Genomic DNA, 25373 nt, shown 5'->3' with positions numbered 1-25373 from the left:
GTGTGAGTGCCACCATTTTCTAGCCTTTGTATCTAGTGGCTGTTCTGTCTCTGACCCCAGATAAGTTTATTAGGGTACACAATATTTTGGGGAACACAATACCACCACAGATAAGTATTCCATGTTAATGACACTTCCCTGTTGAAAGTTAGGAAGTTCAGCAAAGAGAAAGACAGTTTACTAGCCAGAGGTGCACTTGTGGTAAGGATTGGGGTCAGATTCTCATTTTCCACTAAATGCTGGAGGAGAAACTTTGCATCATTGGAAAGCAAGAGTTAGTTTTTAAGATGAAGATATGTTTCTTTATTCAGATAAGCAAAGGTAAAAGATACTTTGGCAGTTATTCATAGGGTTAAGGGATTTTTCCTTTGGAACTTTCTTTGTAATAACTTAAACACCTTACCCAGAAGCCAAATGAATGTTAAGTAATAATAGCCAGATGGATGTCTGGTTTATTCTGTAAAATGTTTGTTTCTTTCATGAGAATGAAATTAGGAACAATCTCTTCATTTGGAAGACATTTGGATCTGATCCTGGTAAGATCCAATGCCTCCATAGACTTCATGGAATCTAGCCTAAGTGCAATTTAATTAAAATATTTTATATTTACTCTGTCCCAAAGTATGTGAGATGTAGGGTAGAAGTTTCAAGAAAGACAACAAGGCGGTCTTCATAGACAGGTTGTATAGAGTTTTACACAGCAAAGCCCATGCAGCCTTCTCCAAGGCTAGAGTGACATGATTAATCATAGTTTGGTTGTGTTTGCTTCTGTGCTAAGAGAGTGTGATGTTTGTTTCCTATCATGATTTTGCTCCCCTTCCAATTGATAAGCTCTGCATTCTCCTAATCATCTAAGCTACAAAAAATTAACCAAGTTAACTTTTATTGGCTTGTTTTCTTGGACTACAAACGTAAGATGAGGGCAGGCTGACCCCCTATACCCTCCACCCTGACCGGTGACTGGAGCGATTAGAATCTATGGAAAGGTTTGTTCTTGAGTCATTGTTTAGAGACTAGAGGAGGAAATATCCCTCACCTACTGCAATGAGTGAGCTATTGCATTGCTTAGTTGGGGCTAACAATGTTTGCTTTAAGTTTTAACTTTGTTAAGGTGATTTTTGTAGCCATCGAAAATTTAAAATCCTTTCGATCAACTTAAGTAAGTTTTCTTTTTTGCCCCTTCCCATCCTTTTTAATTTTACCAAAATTCCTTTTAAGGAAAAAGTCAATGAATGTTACCATACTCAAATGGAATTCTTTCAGGTGTCTGGGTGGGTGGTTGTGTGATGAAAAGAAAGTGAATACAATAAGTAGCTCAACTCTAAAAATCATCTCAACTGAGATAGAAAATAAAAGGAAACTAATGTCAGGCTGGGACAGGGGAATTGCTAATGAAATGAGCCAACCTTAGGCCAAATGCTGTATGTGAATAAGCCATATCCCTAGGATATGGTGATTGCCTTTAGACGTTTAAGTGGCCCCCTCAGAACCAAGAGCACCTCAAGTTCCCTCCCAGAACATGTTAGCTCATTTATTTGTAGGCTTAAGCTTAGGAAAATTTTACACTTGCAAAGAACTATCACATTTTGGGTTTATATTTTTTTAAGTGATGGAATTTCTTCCAATTGATACATTTCACCAGAAATTCAAGTTGTGTCATTGTTCTAGAGCTAACGTGTGTGTGTGTGTGTGTGTGTGTGTGTGTGTGTGTGTGTGTGTGTAAAATACATCATTCTGTACCCCATCCATGAGATATCTCATTGTTGCAAAATATTTTAAGTTTAAAAAAAGCATAGTTACAATAGTTGATCAGTGTTAATAGGCATCTGCCTTGCCATGTAGACATGAATAAATCAATTTTGGGGGACAGTTGTTCAGAATGAAGGGAAGCTGTTGAAATCCACCTTGATTCACAAATTTCATATAGTCACCACCAGGTCCTGAGACTCTCTGATAAATACACCATAACATGAGAAACAGAATGAAAGTGGCAACAAAAAAGACACGTTCTTTTGGGCACCCCTTTTATTGAGACAGCTTCACAGAAAGTTCACCAGTTCAACTAAGTTGGAAAGCCACCTGGCAGCTTCTAGAGCCTTGTTAAATCATTAGTACATTCCTTTGGTGAACTTCCTCACGTGAAGTGTGAGAGAAGCCTGTCAAAAGTTCACTGGCATGCAAAGCATGTGAAGGTACCTGAGTACCTGCAACCCAAGCTTGTTAAGATCGACCGTCAAATACTGGACATCACACAGGGGCCAAGACCAGAAGCATTTGTCTATATTCTATCTCTTTGCTGCCTTCTCAGAATCTCTCTGAGCCCAGAGAACAGTTCAGCATACAATACCTACCAAATAATTGTTGACTGACATCCTTCCAGACACCAAGTATGCTAACATGAAATGCAGGCCTTTAAGGTATTAAAATGTCCACACAAAACTCAGACTAAAGCCAATCTTTATTGTATTGACAGTACAGTTTTATTTTTGTCGATATATCTAGCACTAAGTATATAAAATAAAATATTTCAAGCAGAAAATCCATGGACATATAGATTATTATAAATGCATCACAAATTTTTCTAACCATCGAAGTAAGAGACACGTTTGAATGGATTGGTAAGACAATTCAAGTCTTTATTTATCACCCCCTTATCAAATGAAGCACTTAAAATTATTAAAAACACATGGCAGAACCGTTACTCTCCAGGCTGCCGGTCAAAACAGGCTTTTGCCATTAGAGCAGCCATTACTGACCCAGCCTTCCCTCATCACCGAAGAACACTTCGGCAGTTGGATGCAGTTTTGCAGAGAGCGATGGATAGCCTGCATCAGCAACTGACTCTCTCCACTGACACAGGCTGACTGATGGAAACTTCTCACAGCCCTAAGACTTTAAGCCTTGGTACAAGGGTTTACATCAGGCCCTTCACAGAAGAGGAGCCATTTAATCCTAGAATCGCACTAGACTTCCTAGTGACAAACCTGGGTATTTTCTTTGTAGTCTATTAATTCCCAAAGAACAATAAAACAGTACTTTTACATCTCTGTCTTCCTGTTTGTTTTTCTTTTCTTTTTTTTTTTTCATGTATAATTGTATATCTGTAAAGACGGGTGCTTAAGATTAGTGGCAGATGGCACCCCGGTTTTGCTCTAGACAGCATATCGTTCTTATGAAGAGCTGCTGCTTGCTTAGGTCTCTGGCAATCATTTCTACCACTTCATTCTGAAATGACATATAAGTTTCAAAAAATAAAAACACAGAGAGGGGAAATGCCAAAGACTCTGTGCCTATCCTCCCAAAAGGAGATTCAAAGGTTTCATAATTTAAATGGAAACTGACTAGAGCTCACATTTGCCCACATGCTTTTTATTAAATTACTGAAAGGTTTTCTTATTTCTCTGCAGTTTGAAATTCTCAAATCCAATGTATATTTTCTATGTTTTCATACTGAATGAGAAAAGAAGAAGAAGAAAAATTCCCAAAAGATTGCATACCAAAGACCAGAGCCTCCTGTTCTCAGAGATTGATGTATGTTTATGAGGAAAGTCAGCATGCAGTTTTCAAAGCCTGCAGGTTCATTGTGAGTTAAAGCATGTGGCCTCCACACAAATCATTCCATCTTTTCAAAATCACTCATCAGAGCTCCCGATTGTGCTCTTCCCTGAGCCTCACTGTGCTTCTCTGCCCTGTCAAGCCCAGGTCTGTGTCTGTGGAGTCCGTGAGAGGAAGAAGGTCACCATGCATCTCAGTGACTCCCTTTGTAAGACCATTAATGTTCACCCAAAACATTGTTCCATTTGTTTGTTAATTTCCTTTGTGTTTTTGAATCAAAAATTATAAATAAGCCAGACAATTTACTGAAAAAAAAATCATAAATTATTTTTTAATCTGTGTGTGAAGGTGTGTGGTGTGTATATGGATCCAGACATTCATGTGTGTGTACCAAAGCTCATGAAAGCCAGGGGTCAACAGTCTTCCTTGTTCCCCTGCCGTTTTGTTTTGTGAGACGTGATCTCTCTCTGAGCCTGAAACTCACAGATTCTACTAGACTGCCCTGCCAACAAACTCCCAGCGATCCTCCTGCCTCTGTGTCCCTAACACTGGGATTGCTGTCACATGCCACCACATAAGGCTTTTTGCAGATGTTTTGGAGAGTTGAACCAGGCCCTTACAGACTGAGCTAACTGGAGCACTAAAATTCTGTGTTGTTGGGTTGCAAGACTGCAGAACACGGTTCGTTTCATAACAAAACACAAATATTTTTGAAAGTGTCTTCATTCAACAAAGCATGAATAAATTAGAAGAGCATCCACCCTCAACAGATGTTAGCATTCTATGCTCTACACAGTGCACCCTTGGAAAGAGGGTCCTCTTTGAAAGAGAAAGGCTAGGTGGCCTCTGATTTGTCACCTTTTTTTTTGTTTTGTTTTGTTTTGTCATTTTGGTTTGGGTTTTTCTTTTCTTTCTTTCTTCCTTTGTTTCTTTTTTTTTTTTACACAATTGCTCAGCATTGTATAAACAGAGGATCCCAACATTCGAAAATGACTCCTGACTTTAATTCTCAAACCAAAATGGGGTGAGGCCAACTTAGGTAGAGGAATTGTTTATTTTTAAATCTCTGTGTTGATTTGTTTCTTTCCCTCTTATCCGCTTACCTTGGGATATGCCAGAGGGGCTCAGACTCAGCAGTTGCCCACCTAAAAGCCCATTTACCAAGTTTAGCCCGGTGAGCACTGGCTGGCTTTGACTGGGGACAAAGGCAGTGAGGAGACAGGTTTTCTGGGTCCCGAGAGCTGGGTACTGGATACAAGCCAGGGGGCTACACTGTCCATAGATTAACAGGGACTTGAGACCCTGAGCTGCTGGGGCATGCTGGTGGTCCAGGCAGCCCAGAGGCCAGTGCTACACCAGCCAAACAGTACTCGACTATAACACAAATGACATACAGCTCCTGTGTATTAATTAGCACTTTCCAGGGGAACTTGTCATTACGTATTATGAGATAATCACTCTAAGTGAAGAAGAGCTCACACTCAGAACAGTCATGGCTAAAATCAAGAAGAATACTGATTTGAGCCAGCTAGGATGCTCTGCCTTGTGCAGAAATGTCTTAAATGCCAGAATCGTGTGCTCTGCCTTCCTTGGGCTACAGTGTCTCCGTAAGTGATAAATAACGAGAAGCTACCCCCATGATAGATTCTGTTAGGTTTTATGGGATATAGCAAAGACTATATCCCAGACTGTGCCTGTCCTTCCGTGACTCAGCATGTCCCACCACCAGCCACAGGAGTGCAGAGTCTCCATTTATTTTCCTGGTGAGTTTGGAATGGAAAGGTGAGGTTCGATGAAGTGCATTTGCCATGGGAAAGAGACGAAGATCAAAAGCATGTTATTCTAAGCACATGGGGGATGTGTCTTGAACCTGCCAAAGAAAGGCCACCAGTTCTGTTTCATTTCTGTTGGTAGCACCCTCCCAGACAACTAAGCCTGGGACCCAGGCGGACCCCCAAATGGTTAAATTTGAAAGAAGTTCAGGTGGTAACAGGCACGGCAAAAGCTAGCTGGCAAAAGAGTGAGGTTCTAGCATCTTCCATCTCCTGCTCCCAAGTGAATGAGGGTCGGGCACTACCACTGATGCTTGGTGAGAGTGCAGTTACCACTGGCTGAATGGGAATCCACATTGCAAGGAGGTTTCCCAGTGGATCCTAGGTGCATTACGTCTTCAGAAACGACAACAGGTAAGCCTGCAACGCACACACAGTACATACACAGCTCCCAGACAAAGCTGGATTTGATTATGTAGATGGAGATGAGTGAAGATTTCAAACAGGGGAGTTACTCTGGAAACAGTAATATAATGCTACACATTAAAATATAATATATCTCTGTGTGCAGATACATCTAGACGTGTGTACCTATATATGTAACATAAAGACAATTAGAGTCCTGTTGAGTAGTTCACTTGAGAGCTGTGTAGGATAAAGGATTTAAGAAGTATTTAAGCGTGTCATCCCTAATCCCATATTTTCTTTTGTACTAATTCCTGCAAAGCATCAGAGGCCCTGGTCTTAGCTCCAGGAAGCTAAATAGTCCCTGGAGTGCAATTCTCAGGCAACGTTTTATCAAATAGTGATTCAACAGAGGCTTACTCCCCAGATGATGAGGTCACAAAACACATGTCAGCCCAGTCACCACAGAGAACCTAGGCCAGAACTCCGATAGCATCCCTGAAAGCGTGAAGCAGGATGGAGAAGGTGCAAAGACTGTTGAAGCAAATTTCCAACAGAGACAGAGAGAACACAAGAGAAAAGGAGACCCAAAACACCGTGTCCCCACCAAGAAATTCCGCCAATCCAAATAGGAACCAATGAATTCTGGTAGCAGGACCCACCTTGTCCTGGACATAAGACCAGCAAGAGAGGCAGTGGGGGGGGGAGACAGCCATAGGACCAGTCGTCTACCTACAAGTTCACTGATACACAACTGGGAGAGGATCAAGTTTTCCCTCTGGCCATCCTCCTTCCTGTTCATGAAGCCTGACTGATTGCTGCACCACTGCACTGAGCCAGACCTGCAGAGTGCAGAGGTGCTGAGCTTTCTATCTGAGGCTTCTTGTCCTGTGAGCTGCCCTCAGAGTAACTCCTCTTTGTGGGGGTGAAAACAGAAGGGGCAGGCCTGCCTGGTAAGGCTGTGTGCTCTGCAGGGAGTGGGCAGGCTTGGCATGGGAAACTTTCCTTTGGGGTGCTAAGTGAGTCTCTCGGGCAGTCATTGATTGGAACACTACCCTTTCCTCAAATAATGTGACATCTAATTTTTTCAACCTGACCAACTTGCATGTGAGCTTAGTACCACAAACCACAGTTAACAATTAGGCTAACTAGAAATGCACACCCAGCAGAGGTCCAAAGGCTTCACTAACCACCGCTCTTACAGAAGCTTCCTGCAGACTTCTTTCTTTCAGAGTCACAAACTCTGAGAGGTGGTTGGAAGGCTACTAAGAAAAGCTGTATGTATCATCTGGGCAATCCACTTTACACTTCCCTGAGCTGCCATGCCCTGATGTATAAAAATAAGGATAATGTCAATGATACCTATTTCATGCTATTATTATAAGGTCTAAGTGGTGTGTTTGTTATACACGTGTACTCACAGTACCTGACACATTACTCAGTGTGCTATGTAAAGATCAATTATTATTACTGTTGCCAAATACCAGTCCCCTTATACGACCAACTTATTCCGAGGAAAACATGAGCCAAGTACGTTGCCTATCATAAGAGAGCACAAAGCAGACAGTTTGACCATGCCATTAAGGGGAGAGGAAATAGAACTTTGCTCCATGTTGAGTCTTTCTGCTTGAGCATTAATTAATAGAACAGGGCAAAAATTCAATGTATTTGCAAAGTCCTGTGATTGATGCTTTCCTTCAAAGATATGAGATTTTTCAGAGTCTTTATGGAAGTTCTTGTAACAAGCAACCAAGCCACTTGCCTAAGCTAAGAGTCATAAAGTTGTGGTCATACCAGTGAAGATGGAAAAGGTTTGGGCAAGGGTGGAGAATAAGAGGATCATGGGTAATTTCAGTCCTGGAAGATGGTCCTGGTTGTCACTGTTTATTTTACTCTTTCATTGTAATACTAAATTTCTCTGTATGGATGTTAATTAGCTGGCTACTTTCATAATCTGTTTTTACTCATAGGCATCCAGGATATATCAAAACCTTCAAAGCAAAGCAAACACAGACCATTTCTAGGAAGGAGATCTGAGGAAGTGCCTTTCCAAGGGTGCTGAAAGGGAGTGGACAGGCTGAGAAGAGGGATAATGTCAGAAACAAGCAGCCTGGGTCACAGTTATTTTTCTGTTCTCATCAAATCTATCCTGTACATTGGCTTTGGTCACTGGAGGGCAAAACGTACTAACCATTGTATTTGTGGGGGTTTTATTTTTCTCTTTACAATCATTAGCATATCTGTGCAATCCTTTGAGAAAGGATTGCAAACAGCTTTATTAAAAATAAGAGTGACATTTGCAGATAGATGTGTGTGCATACTTAAAGGGAAGCCATGTGGCCTAGAGACTGCCTTCGCAATGCTGCAGATGCACAAAATAGCTGTATGGCCTTGCATGTGCTAACCAACCTGCCAGCATCACTTACCTTCTGGAAACTGGATCCACAGTAGAATGCTTCTAAGAAAGAACTAGCTATTAACAAGGAACAAATTTTAGTAAATTATAGGTATGATAAGTAAATTTACAGGTTAAATATATACTCATACGTTAGTCTTGCTTATGATAAGTGAACCTATCACTATATGGTAGTTGTGATTTGTATACTTAAATAAATACAAATTAGTAATTGGAATATACCATTCCTGTTTTGCATAAACCTGAAATATCTATATATGTATACATGTGTATATATATACATATATATCTATATATAGAGAGAGAGATAGTCAACTATAAAATTTAGTTTTAAGTTGTCACTCATAAGTAAAAAGCATTATACTCAAACTTTTACCTTTCTAGAAAAAAAATCTATTATTATTTATACTTGGGCACTCAGCTTTAATATTATTTATCACACATATCCTAGAATATTAGCTTTTGATCTTTATTTTCATAATGTTATAAACATTAAGTTATCAAAAATCTGAAATTAGGCCTACACTTTTAAATCACTATTTCTCCATTGCATTTAAAAGGTGAATTTTGGAGCTGGACAGTGGTGCCTCACGCCTTTAATTCCAGCACTCAAGAGGCTGAGGCAGCTGGATTTCTGTGGGTTCGAGGCCAGCTTGGTCTACAAAGTAGTTCCAGAACAGCCAGCACTACACAGAGAAACCCTGTCTCAAAAAACGAAACAAAAGAAATGGTTTATAATTTATTTATTATAGCAAACATAATAGTCAGATCCACATGCTTGACAGGAGCTGGTTAATAAAAGGTGATGATACAATGAGGAGACAAGGTACAATTCTAACATCTGATTTTGCTTTGGTGGCATCTTACAGCTACGTCTGTCCTTTCCGATTTTATTTAAGATACATTTTTGCCTGAAGAGGTGTACCGTGAAAGAGATGAAACCATTCTCCTAATAAATGGACTTTCAGACCGGGTATCATACATTTCCTTTAATACTGTATCGAGGCTGCAGAGCAGCCGTCTTGTCTTCTCCTCATTTTCATGGCTGGTGCCAAAAGAGCCCATACATCCAGGTAGCCAGCCTTCAGACGCAGTGTCAGAGCCCCCGAAGCTGTCACTCCCCAATGATGAATGGATTCTTTTTCTAAACAAATAAGCACTTCAGAGGGATACCCTTGACAGGGCTGTTAATCCAGAAGGCCTCCCTTATCACTGCAGAATTCAAGGGCTGAGTTTTGACAGGATCCCTGCACTGCCTGGCTCTTGGGCAGCTGGAAAGCACAACACACACAAGCAAGGTTCTCAGAGAGCAGCCAGGCTCTGGCCTTTCTACCCAGGCCTCCACCCCTTCCAGATTTAGTGTTCAGATAACTACAGGTTGCTCTCTTAGAACTCTCAAATCATGCAGCAAATATTAATAGCGTGCATATAATTTTCATTTTCTCTCTCGAAAAATTCAGAGCCACACAAGGAAAATCAGAGAATTAGTCTCACATGACGGGTCTGGGTCTCATAGGAACACAACAAAAAAATGAAACTCCAGCTCTGGGTTGCAGGCATGAAACATGGAGACCATCTAGCTCTTATCAGCATTGCATAAATTTCCTACCGAAACTCTCTGGCTCTTGGCTTTGCCTGCCCTGACATCCAGACTAAAGGTCAGCATTTCCTTTACATTCCAGAAGCTATTAGGAGCAAGCTTCAGCTTATATTCCTGCTAAGAATTGATGAACTGACCTTAATTCATGGAGGTTCAACAAATCTCTCCATAGCATCTCCCAAAATACTATGTTCAGATGATGGCTAAGAAATCAGAATTCTTCAGTCAGCTTTCACTCTCTTGATATTTTCAAAGTATTAACACGCATTTCTAAAGTTAAAAAAAAAAGAAAAAGAAAAAGAAAGAAAGAAAAGAATGGCTAACAATCGACTTTGTCTCTGTGGATGGTTGCCAGGCTCTCCAGACCCTACCCCTCCTACCTTCTTCTGCCTCGCCATTCCTCCAAAGCAGCACCATAAAAGATGGAGAAAGCAAGAATGCATGTTTTTACCCCAGCCACAAGCCTAAAGTCTTAGGAGTTTTAGGAAAGACTGTGACAAAGCCTGTTTGAAAAGCAGAGCATAATGTGTTTTCAGTTTATAAATTATAAAATATTCAAAAGCGCAGACTTACACCATGGATCTGGTTAATGCTAGGTACCTGGAACTGCGTTTTCCTTTCCCTCTCTTATCTCCCTGCTTTTCTCTTTCTTCCCCATTAAGAACAAAACTCAAATCAAATGCAAATAAGATGCCTTAGGCCTAAGAAGATAAAAAGAAAAACAACTAGAGCCCAAGAGGGGAAGTCTATGGGAGGTCCTTCCTAGTGGGTAGGGAGCAAATTGTTTCCTCCTAAGTATTTGATTCACTTTTTCCTGAATGTTAAACTCTGATCTGCATGCTGGCTGAATATTAAATCTTATAGCCATGTGGTTAAGCAAAGCAGACATGCTGGGTTGTATTTTGCTTCCAATTTTCTGAACACGAGAGTAAACATTAAAAAGTTTATGATTATTTCTTCTCAGAACAGAAAGTTTGCCACATTGTTTCAACTCAGAATTTCTGCCTCCTAAGTATTATACAAGAGGAGAAAATCAAGTCTATTGGATTACATGCATTGTGTTTGTTAAGAAAGAACTATACTATGGTGATATTGAGTCCTCTACTACTCAAAATCTGAAGGTAGCTACTTAGTCCTTAACCTGGGACTGCTGGCCTTCTTAAAGAGTCTATGTAAAGGAAACATAAAGTGAGTCTTCTTAAAGATTCTATATAAAGGAAACATAAAGTGAGCCTTCTTAAAGAGTCTATAGAAAGGAAACATAAAGTAAGCCTTAAAGATTCTATATAAAGGAAACATAAAGTGAGCCTTCTTAAAAGCTCAAGAAAATCCCCAAGTACCAAGAAAGTCCAGTATTTTCAAGCATCTTATAGATGTGTATTTGTGCATGTCAAATTGAACCAAAAAGTTAAACTCTCAAGTAGGAGCAATCTATTAGGATACTCAGAAACATGATGCTTACATTGACATAAACCACTTCATTAACCTCCATGACTAATTTAATTTTCACATTTATTTTTATCTAACATAAGCTTATAAAAGGAAAAATGTGTTTAGTATCTCACCACAAACTAAAACAGTGCAAACAGAGTGAAGTGTGAGTCCAACCTCTCCCAAGCCAAGACCGCTTAATTCTGTGGAAATGTCCCTCCCACCTTTGGTAAGTCATCTTCACACTTCATGACCATGACAAAGGTTCCTTCAAGTCATAAGGCTGTACATGTATGTAGTTATGGCAATCATATTCATAAAATAATATGTTAAATATCATTTTATTCTAATAAAGGGCTCAAATCAAAATATCCCCCATTTTTATTACACTCCCTTTAAATATTTATGGACATGTAATAGATAGATGAAAATACCTTATTTATTTCAAGAACTGAAATCATAATATAGTAATTGTAAAAAAAGAGAAAACCTTAATATCTAGATAGATGTTAATTAATATAATTTGCAACAAGATGAATAACTGAAAAAAAAACCTAAGTGTATGTAAGTGTACAATAGACTCTTAAAGGGCATCACTTAAACAAAGGATAATTCAAAAGTAAAGGAGAAAAAGTGAATTAGATGGTCTACACTATCTCAGAAGTTCTAGTCTTAGCAATTATGACACAGAGTTAATTTCACTTGAGAATAGAAGGAAAAGAGGAAAGAGGAGGAGAAAGATTGAGGAAGAAGAGGAGGAAGAAGGAAGGGAGGAAGGAAGAAGGGAAGGAAAGTAGGAAGAAAGGAAAGAAGGAAATAAAATTTATTTCAGAATAAATAAAGCTGAAACTTAGAAGATGAAAATTAAAATAAATGTCTTTTTATAAATTAGGTGGAAGATTTCAAAATTATACTTAAAAGAGTTTTAGGTCTTTGAGTTTTTGTACAGCTATAAAAGAATACTGTATTCATCTTTGTTCTTAAATTTCTAGTCTTGCTTTAGTTAGAGAAATTAAGAGTTCCGAAGAAATCTTAGTTTCTGAAAAGAATGTCTATGTCTATCTCAAGTGAGTTTACACACCAGCCCCTTATCTTTGAGCAAACAAGTGATTGGATGGTTGTATTGCCACCGACGATGATGTTTTCCTGAGAACTTAACTGCAGAGGAAGCATCAGGCTTGCGGCAGCAGTTAGAGGGTAGTGCCCCAACCTTCACATTGGGGCATATTCCTTTTCCAATAACTGGGCAGATGCTCCTGGAAATTGCTCTTTATTTTTCTGATTATTGACTAGGACATTCTGCTAAGGCACCAACAGCAGCATCCACGGGTGACTGAATGTGATGCGACAGCCCCATAGAGAGCAGCGTTCCTTGTTTTCCTCCATTATCTCACTAGACAAATCTATGTAGCCTTTAACTACAGGCTTGGCTGTGCAATAATTAACAGTTTGCATTTGGAGCAGGGTCTTCTTTAAAAAAAAAAAAAAGCAAAGAAAAGTGTATGTCATAGGTTAGATATTTTAAACATATACCTCAATTTAACCATGGAATTGATTTATAAAATAGAAATTGCTTGGCAACTGTCTTTTAATTGTCAACCTGGACCTAAAGCCTGCCGGAAAGCATTCAGATTGATTGTTCTCTACAGTGAATGCATGAAGTTGATTCAATTGATACCAGAGTCATTCTCAACGTTTATCATGAGACACAATCTGTATAGGTGGGTGGCATATTATCATCTTTCTGTGCAAGATCAATTACAGGCAAAGAGATTTCTCCTTTGTAATTTCCTCCAAAATAAACATGAACTCCTGGATGAGAGACAGGAGACAGGGAAGGCTCCGAGGGCAGTGTACCATGTACATGAGGTGGGTACTGCCACCAGGAAACGCAGATTAGAAAAGTCTCTTTAATAATGAAGTCAAATAAACCCTAGATGAGATAACTCACCCTGCCTTCGTCAGTTGTACTCACATCTCATGAGACCTTATTAGATGGCAGAAGAGATGAATCAAACAAAGATGTTTCCCCAAAGTCAAACGAGAACCCAACTTGATAAAACAGCCCTGCTATCTCTCGGCTAAATGCTTATGAAACTAGTTTGAAGTTGAAAAATAATTTAGCCATAGTTTTCCTGTTGAACCCTGCTTTACAGTGTGATAACATTGTAGACTGTTTTTATTCTGTGTATTCTCCTAGTAAAATTTTCACTAGGAAAGGCTGTGAAGTGATGTTTCTTGATGGGCACAATGACCAAACTTGATTCGGTGTGTTTTCATATTAAAATAAACTCATGCTTTAAAGGTACTGTGCAATTTTTAACACTAGACTTCTCCCTAGATATATAGGGGAGGGGAGAGGGTGTTAACTGATTGAGCTTAGAAAACATACTACTTTGGGTCTTCTTAGGAAAACAATCTAAGAATAAATTATTCCTTTATCCTACTTGAAACTATGGTATGGAATTGATCTCGGCTTTAAAAGTAATTTAGATCTATTAATTTCTTTAATTTTATGTGTATGGGTATTTTGCCTACATGTATGCATGCACCTTGTATATGCCTGGTGCCCTCAGAAGTCAGAAGATGGTATCAGATTCCCTGAAACTGGAGTTATAGATAGTTGTGAGCCACAATGTGGGTGCTAGGGACTGAAACTGTGTCCTCTGCAAGAACAACAAATACTCTTAACTGGTAACCTGTCTTGCCAGGCCCTGATCTCAACTTGTCAGTGTGACCCTGCTTGTATTAGTCCCAGGATCTAGAGTTAGTGAACGTGGGTGGGTCAAAGGTGTAAGACACAAGTGTTGAAGAACTTTCTTATGTCCATTCGAACCAACCACTCCATTGGTTTCAAAGATCAAGCTTTCCAATTGCAAAGCAAAACTGACCTTACTGAAAACCTAGGCCATAGAACTTCCAGTTTGTTGAGTGTGCTCAGGCCTTGATACTGCATAATTTGTGGGCACCAATGTGGAGTGAAAATGGCAGGCAGCGGGGGAATCTTGAGCCAGCGCTGAGCTGTCAGCAATCCCACCAGCAGGGCCACCCCCACACACCTGTGAAGTCCGAAGCCAGCCCTGTTAGGCTGCAAAGTAAAAGTAGCTCAATTTGCTGCAGGTCACTTCTTCTCCATGTTCCCTACCACTCTCTATCAAGCAGTCTTGCAGCACAAATCTACATCTGCATCGATTGGCTATCCATCCAGAGACCTTTTACCTGGCCTCTGTTTGTGTGGCTTCATATCTTTATGACACAGAATGGACAGCGCGGCGCCGCGTTGCTGTTATCCATTAACCATCCCTGTTTTCCTAATCATCGCTGACTCCATCTTTCTCTGCCCTATCTGTTATTGTCTTCTGAAAAGAGATGTGAGGTTTCCTTAGCCTGCTCTGGTTTACATGACATGATTTGTGTATCTGCCTACATGAGTTTCTCAAATGAACCCTGTGTATTATCTTCCCCCCTCCCAAACCCTTCCTCCTCAGAAGAAAGAAGAAAAAGGTCATACATCTGTAAAATGACAGCACTTATGAAAAATGAGAGTTCGGCCCACATGGCTCTCATCAGACGCAAGCTCATCTGCTCCTCTACAGACACTGCTCATTTCCTCAGCATCAGACTGAAGTTAAAAGCAGGAAGCACCTAATAAATTGCCTGCTCTCTCAAATTAACAGAGCATAAAGAATTTTCTAGGTAATCAATGAGTATTTCTTACTCTAAAAAAATGCAAGTGTCCCACAGCGGGGACGTCAGCATGTGATCACACTTCTCCCTATGAAATGACTTTTAGATGTCAGCCCGACCTAAAATGGGAAACACAAAAGCCTGCTTAAGAGAAGGGGCGGAAAACCGAACTTTCGTCCTAATTTTCTGTCATGCGGATGTCAAGCATTTCCAAGGCAAGATGCAATTGTATCCTGCAGTCACTGCAGTGAGATTAGGCACACATGTTTTCAAGAAACAATAAGTGATACATGACAATGATTATAAGTGTGAGAATTCCCAAAGTGACTTTGTGAGAAATTGATCAGTTCTATTTTCTAATGTGGGGACTGGGGGGAGGGGGTTCAAGCTGAGTCTTAGGAAAATATTTTTTCCATAGTTATATCTAATTGCTCAGAACTATTGCTTTTGTGTGTTATACTCTAGAGCAGATGCCAAGAAAAGGAAACTATGAATCAAAAGGAACTTTTATATCTCTATTTTGGTTTAAAAAAAAAACAAAATTGGTGGCATGGGAGGAGGTGTGTTAAGCAGTTGTGCCCCTTCCCAGCCTAGCTCAATAAAGGAAAGCTGAAATCCTTTCACCAAAAAAGAAAAATAGTAACTCTAAAAATTTCCCCTACTTCTATATTTAGGTTTCATCCTTGCCCTTAAAAAGAGCTCCTAGGAAATGGAACTGTTGGGAAATAAAACTCAAGTTCCTAAGTCGGAAATATTCATTAGGAAAACCATGTTTCTTCAGGGCAGAATTAGACTATTCAGCTTCCAACAGCAACACAAAACACTTCTACCCACCCGGCCACTTCATTATTCAAGTCTATGCCTCTAAGAATGTTCTTGTCTTGTGTGTGAGTGACCCCTTCAGGTGCTATTTTGAAAAACTACTCTGTATACCAAGAAGGAAGAGTCTCCTGGTGAACGCTAAGAATTTATGGAAAAACTGTTCAACCATTTTTGAAATTCATTCAAAAATTACAGGAGAATAATTCTATTTTTCTGATAAAATATTTTAACCAATGCATTCTGTAATCCATTCATAAACAGTCACCAACAAAGTTTTTGAATACCACATGTCGAAAGCTATGCTGCCAATAAGGCAAACACAAGAGTCAAGATACAAAGTCAGGTCCCATTTCAAATAACCTGTACACTGACCCCACAGCTGCAGAGGAATTCATCAAATCCTATATCCAGGTCATGCACAGAAGATATTTATGCCATAATAACACGGGGTATAATAATGCAAAATTACTGCTCTTTTTGGAGTTTACTGATCACAGTCTGCACAATCCATAAGCTACCTTTGCTCACAACACATAATAATTTCATAACCTTCAGAGTCTCAGATAAAATATTTGAAGTCACCAGAACACAGTGCTGGCAAGTAAGAACTGAAATAAGCCTGACTCTGTGAAAAGTGAAATGTAATTAACAGTCACGTTTTTAAATTACACTCAACTGGAAAAAGAAACCAAAATTAGAACAAGGCATTTCTCCTTTGCCCAATTAATAGGAGTTGAAGCTGTAGCTGCACTGTGTAATAGAGATTTCTCAGATGATGGATCTGTCCCACAGACGTGGCCTATGGTGGTGGCCACCAGCCACAGGTACCCACTGAGCACTCGAAACATGATTAGTGAACTAACAAAATTTTACAGTTCACTTAAATGTAGTCACACATTTGGTGGTGTCTGTTTTTAATATCACACTGGAAAGTTGCCAGTATCAAGAGCAGCTGGAGTAACGATGGCATTCACAGCCTTCTGGTCCCAGTAAAAAAATGACAGATTTCAAAGGGCTGTAGGAGGAAATTTCCGTAATTTTTCTTAATATTAGTATTTCAGTATTTTCTCATCTAGCAATTCCATTATAGAATTTTTCTTATGAAATACTATTGTACTATAAAAGATATCTATTCAAGTTAAAATGCTATATTGACCATCAATACAAAATAGACTCAATTCCTGTACATTTAGGCCATGTAGCACTGTAGCTTTAAAGGGATAGGGCTAATGAATATGTACTAACATGAAAGATGTCTATAATCTGTGGTTAAATGAAGACTCAAATTCATCAACATACCATATACCTTGTGACTATTAATTGAAGTATTTATATTAACAGAATATGAAATAATTTAGCATTTGCATAATGTTTGGTAGGTTAAGTCACAAGTAACATAGAAATTTAGACAATAAAGCAAGAAGTTTTAGTAATTCCAAATGTTGTCATCATTTATGGAGATTTATTAAAATTTGAAAATGGAAATCACACTATAACACTACCTTTCCATTTGTTTCAATTAAAACGATATCACAGGTATCTTCCCACACCAATAAAAAGGTATCAGCTGAAATTGTTTCAGTGTTCCATTATGTTTGTTACAATAGTGTACTTAGCCTTGAACTCATGGACACCTAGTTTGTTTTCCAATTGTCCACTATTAATATACACACTGAGATAGCTGCTCCTTAAGTTCAGTCTCTGCAGTATGTTATTAATGGCTTGATAACACTAGGCTAAATCCTTGTGAGTCATAAAAGCTTACTGATAGCAATAACTAAACTCTTTTTAAAGCAAGACTAACCAGTGAATTATTATTTGCTAACATTCCTACTAATACAAAAATTATATTGCCTATGAGTAAACGCTATTAAGATGTTCTAGATACTGTTTTCAGGCATTCATTCAGCTATCTCAATGAGTCTCCTCCATTAATCTTAAGGAAGAATTCAAAACAGTGTTTACAATGGAAATGATTTATTTTCTGATGATTAATTCCCATCTTTCTTCCCCCCTTGTTTCATGACTTTTTCAAGAAAAAAATCATTTTTGGTACAAATCTGACTAAAAAACATGCTGAGTTCATAACATCACTTTAGTGGGTTTCTGGACATAGAAAGGAAGCCACTCCTCACAGGAGAAAGTATAAGGTACTTTGCAGACAGCAAGTGTCAGAATTAATCTTAGGATCCAGCATGGACACAGGTCTGGAGGATAATGAAAAGAGAAGAGAGATCCTTAAGGGTCAGGAATTTCCTTGAAGGCAGGAGGATAAGAATTCCTTATAATCTGTGTTAAGCTTTGCACTTCAGGCATCTCCATGATGGCACAGACCTGTGATGATGCAGACCTGTGATGATGCAGACCCGTGATGATGCAGACCCGTGATGATGCAGACCCGTGATGATGCGCAGACCCGTGATGATGCAGACCCGTGATGGTGCAGATCCGTGATTCAGGAATAGTCCTGATGGCCCCACTTGGCTAAAGAATTCCACTCTCTGTAGTGAGGCAGCAGCCTCATGAGCACTCACACTTTATGGATTATGTTATCATATTAAGGTAAGTGTTAGATAACAGTGTACACACTACTTTATTCTATAGGTTCAATTGTGTTTTAACTCATCCATGCCATAAGCCAAAAGAAACCCCCATGTAGAAATAACTTTTCCTTAAGTATCTAAAATAGAAAAGTTGTATATTTTTTCAGATCAAAAGCATGTTTGAAGAAGGAGGAGGAGGAGGAGGAGGAGGAGGAGGAGGAGGAGAAGAAGAAGAAGAAGAAGAAGAAGAAGAAGAAGAAGAAGAAGAAGAAGAAGAAGAAGAAGAACACAGAAACCTTACAGAACAAAGATGCATCACTCCTTACAGAATATTCCTTAGGAAAAGTGAATTCTGTCAGCATCCATTATGCATTTTATAACATGCTCTAAACATGTTTTGCCAATTCAGGTCATATTTTCCTCTTGGTCTGAACTAATCAGTTCTTTATCTGAAGCAGAGTTTATTATAAGGCCAATGTGGTCACATCAAACCCACTGAATTACTGAGGCCAAATTCCTTCAGGTTGCTTTAGACTTATGAATGCAAGTGCAAGTAGACAGGATACAAGCATGCATGTGCCCCCCCACACACACACATCTAAGCACATGCACAGAACATTAAACAGGAAACCTGTTAATAATTTAATGCTTCTGGGCAAAGCAACAAAATGTACCATGCTAACATGGTTTCTTCATCTAAACATAACTTATTTTCATTATAGTTTGTAGTGAAGCAAAGAATGTTAGGTGTCTGTCTCTAGGCACACAGTAGCAATAGCAAGTTGTCTTCTGCTAGGGATTCTCTTTTAGCTTTTTTTATGTATTAGTAGTACACATGTCACACACACACCTGTGTGTGTGAGAGAGAGAGAGGGGGGAGGGAGGGAGGGAGGGAGGGAGAGAGAGAGAGAGAGAGAGAGAGAGAGAGAGAGAGAGAGAGAGAGAGAGAGTTCTCTTCTTCTGGGATCTGGGGAATCAAACACAAATCGATCATCAGGTTCGTACAGAAAGCATCTTTACCCACTGAGCCATCTTCCTAGCCCTAGCAGAAATCCCTTAGGAGTCTGGTTTACATGAACCAACGACCATGACTTGCTACAAACATAATGCTGTTTGCCATGTGTGGCGTTTTCAATGTGAAATGTCACCCATGAGTCCCTGTGTTTGACACCTGACCATCAGCTGGTGCCACTGTTTTGGAAAATTGTGGAACCTTTAGGAGATGGAGACTGGTTGGAGGAAGTGAGTTCTGAAGCCTTGAACTGTTTAACTCCCATACCTTAGAGTGTAGCAAAGCAAAGCTGCACTTGGAAGATACTCCAGGAACCCTCGATCTTGTAAATTATTTTGCTCATTTCAGAGTCAGAGATAGGTCTTGACAATTGATAGCTCAGCCCCACTTCCTGGCCACTCTCTGCTTCCTTTTCCATCAAGATGAGAGATAAAAAGTCCCAGCTGCACACTACTGCCACCATGAAACTGCCTACTGCCATGCACTCTCCTCCATGATTGACTGTGTTCCCTCAAACTGTAAGTCAAGATCATCCCTCCCTCCAATTTCCTGTCAACTATTTGCCCACAGCAAAAAGAAAAGCAGCTAGTCTACATCTTGCATGTGCATGTTCTAACTTTTAAGTATATTTTTGTTAGTGAATATTAATAGTACAAAATAATGGGCTTCATGGGGACATTTTTATCCTAAGCAAGTCGCTTCTATTGCCCAGCTCTCAGGAATTTTCCTGGAAGGACATTCTAACTCCCAATGGAAGACATAACTTTCATGCCCACCCAGCTCAAGGAACGCCCTCACTCTTGCTTCTCATTCTTCAAAGTGCACGAGCTTCTGGAAAACAGAACCACTGGGTGTTTACACACAGTTTCTACGTGTTGTTCTCTTTAACTAGCTTTCTGTTAGGTTGATGGAGGAACAACTTGGCTAACAAGTTTGAACCTGAAACAGTTGGGAAACAAAAAAAAAAAAAAATGGATTAATATTTAACCATCTTGCCCACAAATAATATGAAAATATTTTTGTCTTATCTCCATCACTCCACATCTCTCATTTGTATTTCTTCCATTTATCTGCTCTCTATCTCTCTCTGCATCTCTCATGTTCTTTCTCATCTCCTATCTTTCTAGGCTTCATAACAGTTACTAGAAAATAGCAGTGCCCTAAAAGGCCTTTATTTGGAATATGCAATGGTTGACATTAACCTGGCAGGAAAACATCTTGAATATACATCCTAACTTTTAAGGTGTGTGTGTGTGTGTGTGTGTGTGTGTGTGTGTGTGTGTGTGTGTGTGTGTGTACAATATATGTATGTGCATGCAGAATGCATTGCCACAGCATGGGTGTGGAGCTCCCTTGGGTATTGTTTTTCACCTTCCAACTTGTTTGAGACAGACTGTTGTTTTTCCATTGCATAAGCCAGGCTAGCTGACCTGCAAACTCCTGGGAATTCTCCTGTCTCCCTCTCAACACCCCACAAGTGTGCTGGGTTTATAGATACTCACCACCTCTAATTCCAGCTCTGGGGTATCTAGAGCCCTCTTGTGGCTTCTTGGGGCTCTGCACATGTGTGGTGCACTTAACACAGACTCACACACACACACACACACACACAAATAGAAAATAAACAAATGTTAATTTTCACAAGGTAATTCCCTGTTGTTGTCAGGCTTTCTTCAGACAGAAGCACTTTGGTATTTCAAGTTTCCAAGCCTTTCCCCTACACTTTAGAGTGTTGCAAAGCAAAGCTGCACTCAGAAAATACTCCAGGAACTCTCAATGCTGTGAATTAATTGGCTCATTTCAGAGTTTGACAAAGCATCTCTCAGAGTCTGCCCTGGTCCTTGCTAAAGGAAGGGAAGAATGGGGGAGGGGGGAAGCAGCAGGTCAGAGACCCAGGACAAAGTGTCTCCTGAGTTTCAGTAAGTGGCCTTGTCACATGAAACTTATGTCGGCTGTTAAGTGGCCGAGCCAGCTGCAGCCCGTGTGCCACACAGGCTGGGCCTCTTATTTCTCCTGTCCAGTTATTGTGCCTATAAATCCAGCGGCCACCTGTGCAATGTGCTCATCAGAAGAGCCCCTGAGGAGGCATTAACATAGCAAGGCTCATAAAACACAAATCCTTAAATGTAAAAACTGACACTTTCATCCTCTCCAGGCTACATCTATATAGATTTCTTTTTAATGAAAAAGAAAAGGCCTATTTTTTTTCACTTCCAGGAAAATGCCTGTGTAGGGGGGGGGGTCACACAATTAATAATCCCGTTTTTAAATTTTCCATCATTGTGAGGCTGCCTAATTTTATTTTCCTATGAAATTATATGTTGTTCCATAATTAGAGCGCTTACCCTTGTCGATAGCATTTTAGTCGTGGAAATAACTCAGGATGAGCGTTTGAAGAACATTAGCTTACAGCACCAAACAACAACAGTGGAGGAGCTGAAGACGTCTGCATCGTCTTTCAATTGTCTTATTACATTGCCTGAAAATCTGCCATTTACCAGTAAAATATAGAATGTGTCCTTTATCTTGCATCTCCACTCACAACGGTGTCAACTACATATTCTACCATTTTTTTGGCAGCATTTTAAATATTATTTAATGGATATTTCAGTTCAAGGGCTGGAAGTATTTATTTGCACCTGTTTCTTCTATGGTATTGTAAACTTGTAAAAAGTAGTTCTAAATGGACCTCTGGGAGAAGCTGAGAACATTGGCTAGGGACCCTCTAGTTTGCATAATTTACTTTCTTGGCATTTCCTACCCCAGCCCAAAGACCAGCAGAAGGCAGAAGCAGAGAAAACAGGAAAAAAAAAAGAGGTCATAAGCATCTTGCCAAAGTGCCCCACCGTCAGGAGATATATTGTATATGTGTACATCATGGGAAATGTTAAACTTTGAACAGAAAAGTAGGACCAAGTAAAACAAAGATATTCCATTTAAATGAGTCAGCCACAATAATGCAAGCTTTTCCACAAAACCATCTTGAATATAAACTAAATGTATTTTTTTCCCTCTAATCAAGACTTGTGTCCCACATTGGTAAAGAGAAAAGAGGAGATGGTCTTTGGAGAAACAGAAATGGAATTGAGTCATAAAGCAAAGCTAGCGATGTACAGAAGCAAAGAAAATCTGCAGTAGGGTAGCCATATTGGGCCACAGATATATGCAAGGTATGTGCTTTTTGTTCAAAGATTTGTTTTATTTTTAATGATGTGTATAGGGGTATGTACATGTGTGTGTTGGTGGGCATGGAGGCTACAGGAGTCAGATCCTCTAGAGCAAGAGTCACGGGGGTGTGTGAGCTACCCAGCTTGGTGCTGTGAATCAAAATCAGGTCTTCTGCAAGAAGGGTATGTGCTCTGAACTGCCTGCTGCACCATCTCTTCCACCTGTAGATTAATTTAAATTTTTATTATATGCATATGTAGCAGACCAGAGGACAACTGGTGGGATTCAGTTTTCTCCTTCCACCATGGGGGTTCTGGGGATCAAACTTAGATCCTGCGGCCATCTCACAGGCCCATGTGTACTGTTGAATACATCCTGAAAGCTGAATGGGTCTTACTGATAAAACATAGGACGTCATCATCAAAACCTTACAACCACCAAAGAAGCGGCAATTAATACAGGTTTTGTGATGCTCAGGGAAAGAAATGGACCCAATAATTATTAATATAATTAAATTTCAGAGTACATAGAAAAGAATTCCTCTTGTCCTCAGTAGGTTCTTTGTCCTTGTGCCTGGGAGTTAATCTCCAGGAAAGTGGCTTTGTTTCCCGTGAGCTTTGGGCCACATCAGACATTCTACCGGTGGTACCTAGGATGGAGGCTGTGGGCCCCGTGGTATCAGCTCTACCTCCTCAGGAGGTGAGACTGAAGTATCTGGTTGACTTAGGAGGAACTGGCAGCTAAAGTTCAGAGAGTTGATGGGAGCCAATGAAAAGAACTAACGCAAGGCTAGGGAGAGCTTTTGACACCCATTCCATTTCCCAAAGTTCATATGAAACTGGCTGCAGGGTAATGGGTACACTATTTTGTTCTCACAGCTACTAATTTTCTAAAGCAGAAGACCACAGCTGCGCATCCCTTCACCATTGTGACACCATTGTATACTGTCTTACTAAATGCAACCCCACACACAAGCACATACACACACACACACACACACATATGCACGCACGCACGCATGCATGCACACACAGGAGGGCCGTTTACTCTGTGTCAGAAACTGCTTTTGGAGACCTTACACTTACTCTCAATACTCTCCTATAAACCCTTATCATGATGGCGGTTCACTCACTGATACATTCTTTACATTAAAAAGAAAAAGACGGTGGTGGCGCACGCCTTTAATCCCAGCACTCGGGAGGCAGAGGCAGGCAGATCTCTGTGAGTTCGAGGCCAAGCCTGGTCTACAAAGCAAGTACCAGGAAAGGTGCAAAACTACACAGAGAAACCCTGTCTCAAAAAAACAAAAAAAAAAAAAAAAAGAAAGAAAGAAAGAAAGAAAAAAGAAAGAAGAGAGAGAAAGAAAGAAAAAAAAAAAAAAAAAAAAAAGAAAGAAAGAAAGAAAGAAAGAAAGAAAGAAAAAGAAAGAAAGAAAAAGAAAGAAGGAAAGAAAGAAAAAGGAAGACTTCCGGTCAACTCTATTCCTTAGTTGGTTGTTTTATGTAATTTGTCAGCCTTTTAAAGGTTTCTTTGTTTCAGTAAACAGCCTTAAGCCACTTTGGCTCAGATTTGTATCAAGGAATTTTAGTGCTGATCTTCTAGACACCATTATGGGATCAGCAGTCTTGAAAACACAATTGCTAAGGCAAGATGCAAAGACCTGCAGAAACTTAGGGCCGGGTTCAATTCATAAAGTGCTTGCTGGACAAGCTCAAGGACCCAAGTTCAGAACCCCAGCACCTATGTAAAAGCCAGCCTCAGTAGTGCACGCCTGTAACCTTGGGGATAGGGAGGTGGAAGCAGCAGGATCCCTGAAGCTCACTGGTCAATTAATCTAGTCAACCGGTGAGCTCCAGGTTCAATGAGGCTATGTTTCATAAAAGAAGGTAGGGAATGATAGAGAAAGATTTCCACACTCTGGCCTTACCACAGGTGTATGCACATATAAATAATCCCCCCCCCACACACACACACATACATACACAACACATCCAAAAGAACTGTAGGTAGCAAAATTGGGACTTTGTGAAGTAGTCTGGTGAAGATTTCTGAGACACTGTTGGGCTTGTTTACAGAGACCAAAAAATGTTCAAGGACAGTGATTTCTCCTTGTGTCGTCTAGCATATAATTTTTAATACATTTTAGATAGATATTTTTCATGTTTTGCATATGTGCTAATTCTTTCTTCTCTGTACCATCATTAAAATATGTGGTAATAGACCAAAATACACATGTACACCAATTCAACAGAACAGATTCCAAAAACAAATCTGTGCATTTTAGTCAATTTTCCATTGACAAAACTGCCAACAATGCATGTGCAGAAATGACGATCTCCTCAGTAAATGATACTGAGGAATCATTTAGGACAGAGCCAAAGCAACAAATTAGACCTTATAACATAAAACCAGCTCGGGATGGATGATGGATGAGAGACTGAAGTATAAAACCGGAAGACCTGAAGCTCTAAAGCTAGAAGAGAAACAGGGGAAGTTGTCTGACAATGGCCGAGATGATGACATCTTCTATGACACTCAAAGGAAAGGGAAAGAAATGTGATTAAAAATGATAAGATAGAATAGTTTCCATATACTACAGGAAGCAATCAGAAGTAAAGAGACAACCTGTGGGGTGGGGAAGACATTTGCAAACCGCGTATCTGATAAATAGTTAATAGCCAAACTATACAAATAAGCCATAAACCTCAATAACAATAAAAAACACTTAAGAAACAGACAGACGATCTGATATGACATTTTATTGTTTTTGGTTTGTTTAAAAACAGGATTTTCTTATGTAGTCTGTAGCTGACCTAGAATTCCCCAAGTAGACCAGGCTGGCCTCAAACTCAGAGATCTGCCTGCCCTGTCTTCCAAGTTCTAGGATAGAAGGTGTGTGCCACCATACCCAGCCTCCACTCAGATATTTCTTAAAAGGGGGCCTACCAATAGCTGAAAGACA

The sequence above is a fragment of the Peromyscus leucopus genome, chromosome 6 (genome assembly GCF_004664715.2).
Source record: "Peromyscus leucopus breed LL Stock chromosome 6, UCI_PerLeu_2.1, whole genome shotgun sequence".
Classification (NCBI taxonomy): Eukaryota; Metazoa; Chordata; class Mammalia; order Rodentia; family Cricetidae; genus Peromyscus; species Peromyscus leucopus.
The sequence above is the reverse complement of the archived record's forward strand: the minus strand, read 5'-3'. Positions refer to the sequence as shown.